The 7,565-nt window shown below is 41.6% G+C and overlaps 1 protein-coding gene across 2 annotated transcripts in view; it reads left to right on the forward strand.

The window, feature by feature from the left end:
- Positions 1-5,994: 5,994 nt before the first annotated feature.
- Positions 5,995-7,565, forward strand: part of sema6a (sema domain, transmembrane domain (TM), and cytoplasmic domain, (semaphorin) 6A) — a 150,561-nt gene continuing 148,990 nt past the window's right edge. For both annotated transcript variants that reach the window (XM_063194808.1, XM_063194809.1), the window contains exon 1: positions 5,995-6,231. The gene's annotated coding sequence lies outside the window, so the exon portion shown is untranslated. The remainder of the gene's footprint in view (positions 6,232-7,565) is intronic.

The following is a 7,565-nucleotide window of genomic DNA, read 5'->3' on the forward strand; positions in this document are numbered from 1 at the left end:
ATTTCTTTGCACTGTCATGGAATGCTGCAAATGAAATCCATTATAATTATGATCATTTTCAAAAGTTATCCAACTGATGAAGGCAGTTGGGAAGATTCCTTCATTCACCAACATTCATTTTCACACGCACAGAAAAAAAAGTTGTTGAATTTACTTCATTTAGGCCTAATAGTGAACATTTCACAATTAGTTGCCCACAGATGCTTTGTTGTGGTCACAACTAAAACAATTAAAGTGAATCGACACGTTTTTTTCTTTTTTAAAGTGTTTTGTGGACTTTTGGGGCTAATAGGGAGAGCATGCGTGAATCATTACAAGGCCTAGATTCTCTCATCTCCAATCGCTGTGTGTGTGCTGGCAACCACACTTGCGAAATCTGGTGTGTTGACCTGAATCACAATGTCACAAAGTCACCGCACTATCTCCTTACAATTACTCATTTGGGATGCCAGTGTGGATTTTCAACAAAATACAACAACATATAACAATATACAATACACAAAGTTGTTCTTTATGAGAAATGTTCATGTTCAAATGTTCATAAAGTTCGAATATTCAAACATGCTTAGTGTCATGCTCTGCCATTTTATTTTGCAAATTCCTTTCCACATAAAATTCAAAACTCATGGCTCCTTCACCACTCCTTTGACATGTTAGTCACTATGTTCGGTAATGTTTTATAATAACGTCCTATTCACAGCTTTATAAACACTTTATAAATAATGAAGTAATTATCAACAAAATGTTTACAAATGTTTATAAATGGGCAAGAAATACTATGTTAACGCAGCAGACACAGCACAGTCGCAGTGGTCCTGGAAGGTTGTGACCTCCAAAGACCAGATGGCATGAAACCACATAAAACTGACACAGTAGTTCCCTCTCCACTGTGCAGTCATAGTTTGGTTATTACTCATTTAAAAACATTTGTAAAGGCTTTGTTAAATGTTAATTGTTATTAAATGTTAATAAAGTGTTTATAAAGCTGTGAATAGGACGTTATTGTAAAGTGTTACCCTGTGTTCAACTGCAGTGTGTACCATTGCCATATATAATCAGCGTCTGGTCAAAGTTACATTCCTAAAAGACTTGCGAGGGGGGTGGACCAGGTTCTGCAATGACCCTGTCTGTGTTTGTGTGTATCTGCTTGTCCACCTGTGTTGTTTGTACCAAGTCATACAGTACAGCAAACACATACATGTGCATCTAGCGTTGGCCAGTGGGGCAGGTTGACATGAGTGATTGACCTTGTTTGGCTGAATGTAATGTGTTAAAATGGCGCGCAACAGCTGCAAGAGGATATCTCTCCTGGGATGGTCTGGGCAGCCTAATGTAATAAAGATTTTGCCATCCCTGTCACACAAAACAACGCAGGCTCAGGGCCCGATCTTGTGGAGAAACATGTTTAAATGCAGTCCTAATCCAGCCCGTCTGTCTAGTTGTCTAACTGCCTCTTTTTCTGTCTGTCTCCCTCCACTCTAGCGCACAGCGGGGCCCTCTGAGGTGATCCTGTGACGCACACGCGTATGTAGCAAGTCAGTGATCCCTGTGACTGAAGTCATCACCTAAAAACAGAGCCATCCCATCTTCTCCTTTGCCCTCTCCATCTCCTGGAAAGAGTGAATGACTCACGGTGCGCCATGGGCACTATAAAAAATGTACGAGTCGAATGGAGACGACTCCAGGAGACTGCTCTGCAGGCAGGGTGTACGCAAGCCGGCGCACTCGGTAAGTAACTGAAAATGCACGAGGATGAAACATTGATGAGGCCTATATCGTGTCTCGGTGTTGCCTGCGACTGGATTATTTATTCACCAAGGGAAGTGGTGCAAGTTGTACTTAAATCAGCTGGCGCAGTCCACAGCCTGACCACCACCATGATGTGTGAGTGCGTACCGTACGTATGCTTGTCTGGGACAGATAGAGACAGAGAGGGTAAAGAAAGAGAGGCTGTGTGTGTGCGCGTGCGTGTGCTTGTGCGAGTGAGAGTGCGAGCGCGTGTGCGTGCGCGCGTGTGTGTGCGCATGCGGGTGTGCGCATGCGGGTGTGCAGGCGTGAGTGGGTGCATGTGTGTGTGTGTGTGTTTGCATAAAGGAAATTGGTCATAGTGTTTTGCATCTGATAACACACCACAACAACAGCTGATCATAGAGGTGGGCGTGGCCTAATAGCAATGCCAGCCATAACATAACAAAGCCAGACAGTCTTGACTTTGAGGACAGGCCTGGCCAGGCATGGACACTGGACATTGGTGTCATTTGTGATGGATCTCTTAACTCGCGCCATCCTATGGTTACTGCAGCTGGTGAGAGTAATTGCCAGTGAGTGATTATAGAGAGCATGACAAACAACACAAAATGACATCTGAAACTAAATAGAGTACTGCCACAGGATCAGTGGCTGTGTGTCTATGACTTTGAGCTTTCCAATCAGAAACACTGAGGGAGAGAGGGAGAGAGAGAGAGAGAGAGAGAGAGAGAGAGAGAGAGAGAGAGAGAGAGAGAGAGAGAGAGAGAGAGAGAGAGAGAGAGAGAGAGAGAGAGAGAGACACAGAGACACAGAGACACAGAGACAGAGACTTCCCTATAAATCCTTTTATTGAACCATTGCATGATCTATACATCCACAAAAATGGAGAGAGAGAGAGAGAGAGAGAGAGAGAGAGAGAGAGAGAGAGAGAGAGATTTTGACTTCCCTATAAATCCCTTTATTGAACCATTGCATGGTCTATACGTCCACAAAAATGGAGAGAGAGAGAGAGAGCGCGCGCGCGAGAGAGAGAGAGCGAGAGAGAGAGAGAGAGAGAGAGAGAGAGAGAGAGAGGGAGAGAGAGAGAGAGATCTTGCGCGCCCGCACTGCCGTGATGACAACTCCCCTTGCTCCACCCCTACCCAGCAGGTGCCCAACTGCAGGCTCTTAAGATGACACAGCCTATTACTTTCATGTAGTGAACTCTGAAGTCTCTCATTTATTTATTAATGCTTTCTACGCGGGCCCCTCTCTACCACACGCCAACACAGACAGGCATATCCATCCGTCCACCCATCCAAAAAAGGCACAGACAGCCAGGCCCTAGATTGTATTAGCCTATCTATGCTCCCCTTTCCAATCTGCATCAGTTCCCTTCTTACACCTTCAAACAGACAGGCCACAGATAACATACCAATGCAATATCCACAGCAGATGAGAAAATAGGCTTATGGTTTTTTTTTGAAGAAAACCAAATCGAGAAGTCTACGGGTGGCAGCCAAAGGGATCAGAGAGGGTTTACTTTGCAAACTACAGTATTCTAGTTAGGATGATATTTGCAGTGAATTATAGACCTAGGTTTATGAGGTAAGGGAGAAATCAAGAAACAGCAGAATTTGCAGGCATGTGTCATTCGACAGGCTTACTCGATATCAAGCTTTCCAGTACTCTCAGCCGGCCCCACCTTCTGCCCTTTTGCATGACGACGACGACTATCGCCTTGGCCATTTGGGGCACATCAGCCTCCTGCTCAATATATGCTGACGTATGTGTCTGCAAATCTCCGCTATATAATTACTGCTTGGAGCCAATTGACATTTTTCTTCTGAGGTCACCCCGTTTCAATGGCTCAACATGCAGTGACGACCATGACGGATTTATATGGCATTTACGCCTGCCAATGTATATTTTTAATGGGGAAAAAAGCCAAGACACCTAAATTGTATGACTTAACTGAAATGGTGCCCCAGGTTTAACCTAATTCTTGGGTATTTATAAACAATAACACTTATCATCACTATCATGGCCTAGACCAGTGGTTCTTAACCTTTTTTCTTGAAGCACCCCCTAACCTGTGCCCAAGACAAGCCGCGCACCCCCAACCCAAACGTCTACGCGTGTGTATACGCATTAAAAAATGATTTAAGTGAATAATTACAAAGATTCTTGCATTAGACATTAATCAATATTTTAATGACTTTACATTAGATCCAGAACATGTTTTAATTTGGTCTTGATTTGCACTAATTATAATGTTTGGAAGCAGAATTTTGGTCACAACCTCAACACAAATAAAATTCCGCGCACCCCCTGAAATCTCTGGCGCACCCCCAGGGGGTGCCCGCACCCCAGGTTAAGAACCACTGGCACAGACTATTCTCTGTTGCGCTTTGATTGAAATAATTAGATGAAGCATCCACCATGTGGGGCTAAAAGACAGACTGCATTCTTTAATTCCTTTTGGTTCCTCAGTCGCTGTCGGTGGAATTGCACATTTCCGCGCAGGAGGAGAGAGCATTGTGTGGAAGTTGAAATCTTTCTGCCGAGTCCTAATTACACAGTGTGAAATGTAGGCCACTTAAATAAAATGTGCTAACCGTTCCACTGACAGCCAAGTTTAACGCCTTCCCTTTATGCTGTACACATTAGCCTATGCATAATGATATGCTGCATACCAGCATGTGCGTCTCTGTGGATTGAACAAATGGTGTAACTGTCCTAGAAAGTTATTTTAATGCATGGTGTTCCAGTACTTTATACAGCACAGTTTAAATGTTAGTCATTTTGTTCTGAAAATGTACTCTTATAAAATACCTCTTTGATTGACAGCACATTCATGTAATATGGTAAAAGACAACCAAGGCGAAAATAGAATATCATTGTATGACGTCTATGACTTTTTACAGTCCGAGGCCTAGACCAATGCAAATGCAGGATAGAATTGTTGAAATTATGGAGCAGATCAGGTGTAGTGATAGGCTTTTAAAGCTCCATCACATCAGAGACATTTGGATTCATCCGTTTGGACAAGAAAAGTTGCTCTTTCAGGTCTGTCCAGAAATTGGCACAACCTGAATCTTCATCCTTGAACCATAGCCATTGTCACAGCTCAATGGGACAAGCATAGGTGTGTGTTTTTTCCTTTGCTTCTATATATCTTGTGAAGTCATGTGCATTTTAGACTATTTCACCATTTAGTCAAAGCTGGGTAGTCACGTGGTTAGTGTGTCTAGTCAAGGTCAATAGCAAACAATCCACCATATGTCTGAGGGGGCTTGGCCTATTGTTGATCCTCATGCCTGATGAGTTATTATGGGGGATCAAGCGAGGAGTGATTATAGGCACCAGGTTGATGACGGGACCCCGGAGGAAGAGAATGAGGAGGAGATGAAGTAGGATTCTCTTCAGACAAAAGGCAGGAGTAGGCCAAGGCCTGGTCTGGTCGACATCTCTAGATTCTAACAGATGTAGACATAGACTTACACAAGCCTGCTCAGGAGATTTGTATTTTCAGTGGACAATAATACAAAAATACCCTAATATTAATAGGCCTAATGATATAATAGCATAATAATAATAATAACAATAATAATAATAATAATAATAATAATAATAATAACAAAAAAAATAATAATAATAATAAAAATAATAATAATAATAATAATAATAATAATAATAATAATAATAATAATAATAATAATTATTATTATTATTATTATTATTATTATTATTATTATTATTATTAGTAGTAGTAGTAGTAGTAGTAGTAGTAGTAGTAGTAGTAGTAGTAGTATTATATCTACTCTACTGCACTCTACTCTAATAATAATAATAATAATAATAATAATAATAATAATAATAATAATAATAATAATAATAATAATAATAACAACATAGAATAATGGGCTGAACAATTGTTCACATAGACCAATCAAACAATTTCATGATTCAAAGCCCTGTGTCAGTGACTGATATATGATTGACTGACTATTATATGTTTCACTTGTGTCTGTGAGTCTACTCGTTTGAGAGGGGAATGTCTCTCCAGTGGAAGCACGGATAGTGTACACCTACGAGCTGGATCTCATGGTTACTGTAAAAAAACAAAAAAACACACACACACACAGTAGCCTAGTTTTACGGCTGCTTCACAAAACAAAAGACCCCCTTCGCTCCACATCGCCCCGCTCCGATCTGCGATTTGGCTCCTCCCTGTGTGCAACGGGTGACAGCTGGGATGTCTGAGTGTTCGTAAGAAGCCTTCATCTCCAAATAGGATGACCAGCCGAATCGGTGGAGAAACTGTGCCTCGTTGTCGCGTATGGTTTCGAACGACCCGTTGTTAGTTCCCTGGCGTTTGTTTGGTGCTGTTCAGTTGTTTCTAAGGATATTTATAGGAAGCAAAGAAAGAAAAACACACCAACTGCTTTTCAAGTGGATTTCCAATGGATATTCCAATCTGAGGAGGTGCGCGAAAGCACGGTATGTAGGCTGTGGCGAGAACGAATGAACGCATCGTATGATATGAAAGTAGCCTTTTGTGTGTGCGTGCGTGTTTTTATTTTTAATTATTTGGGGGTAAATACTTTGCTATTGATCTCTCAGAGAGAGAAAATCATTTCACTGCTGTCTAGATATAATTTAAAACGATGGTTTATTATTTCCTGTCTATGGTCTTACCCATGCACTTTGCGATGCTGTGACCACGGCTGCATGGGAGAACGCGGGTATATAGACCAAAATATTAGTGTACCGTTTGATTCCCATGTCATGGTGAGCTCAGGCAACGGTGTTGTAAAACTTCTTCACTAATGCATAGCTTTTCTTTTTTGTGAAAGCGTGTGGAGGTAGTGGTGTGTGTTGTATTCACTTTGCGATTTACCTGTGGTTAATTCAGTTCCCCGTTTACGCATGCATGGTGGATAGCTGATTAAACGTTATGGTGCGTATTTGACCGATGTCACAACAGTTCACCACTCTAATTACATGGAGTATGAAGGTGCAATTATCACAGGAGTTTGTATACACTGTGATCCATTGCTGATAGTGTACAGTAAAGTGAAATAGTCAAAGAACGGCATAGACTATCCCCCGCTGGAAATTAGATGTTTGAATTTGATAATGGACTTGCTTTTCGATTTCTGCCATAGACTATAACTCAATTCTTGACGTAATGACCAGTCATTAACTGTCACTGTAACTAATTGCGTTAATGAAAGTGGGAGAGAAAATCCAGAACTCTTTCACTTTTTTACGCACTGGGTGTCCAACGACAACCGGCACTGTCACAGCCACGGCGCCGTCCTTTCTCATGTTATAGGAAATGCTCGTGAAGACTTAAATGGCAAAGACAAATGGCAGCTAGTCTCACCCCCTTGGCCTCCCTAACCCATCGCACCCTGAGCAAAATGTCACAAGCAGGCAACTTATTCATTGTCTATTTTCTTTCAGTCGCCTACATATTCCCCAGAGAGCATGTGTCACAAACGCACAAGACAGACCACAGCTGTGCTAAATTCAGAAAGTATCTATGTTCAGTGTTAAAGGCTGAGGATTTGATTCAGTTGATTTCACGTTTGAATGTCAGTGAAACATCCCAGGATTTGGTAAGATTTGGCCCTTGCTTTGTTTTTTTGTTTTTTTTAAATACAAATGTGTCCAGATAAGGCGAATAATTCCATGGCTGTAACGCTCTACACATCTTCTCCTAAGTTGATTTTTAGGGTATTTTACAGATGACGATCAATTAGATATCAACAACTTCTGAGTGACAGAGATAGATAGGCAAATACTATTTTAAGACCGTACGGATCCTT

The sequence above is a fragment of the Engraulis encrasicolus genome, chromosome 3, assembly GCF_034702125.1.
Source record: "Engraulis encrasicolus isolate BLACKSEA-1 chromosome 3, IST_EnEncr_1.0, whole genome shotgun sequence".
NCBI classification, from domain to species: Eukaryota; Metazoa; Chordata; class Actinopteri; order Clupeiformes; family Engraulidae; genus Engraulis; species Engraulis encrasicolus.